Source organism: Petaurus breviceps, unplaced genomic scaffold, assembly GCF_028583685.1.
Source record: "Petaurus breviceps papuanus isolate PSGF00001 unplaced genomic scaffold, PetGlider_PUasm1.0 91133, whole genome shotgun sequence".
In the NCBI taxonomy this organism is placed as follows: domain Eukaryota; kingdom Metazoa; phylum Chordata; class Mammalia; order Diprotodontia; family Petauridae; genus Petaurus; species Petaurus breviceps.
Genome location: NW_027187419.1, coordinates 19,495,181 through 19,495,405, shown reverse-complemented (window position 1 = coordinate 19,495,405; position 225 = coordinate 19,495,181).

The window sequence follows — 225 nt, the reverse complement described above, 5'->3', positions numbered from 1 at the left end:
ACACACACACACACACACACACACACACACACACACACACACACACATGTTCTCCACTGAGAATAGTTAAGTCATTCATAGTTGATCATTGCTGTCTTCTCTATCTCTCTGTCTGTCTCTGTCTCCCTCCCTCTGTCTCTTTCTCTTCCTCTCTGACTCTTTCTCCCCTTCTTACTCTCTATGTTTTAACACTGTTGGTGATTTTTTTTATTCCTTTGGAATTTG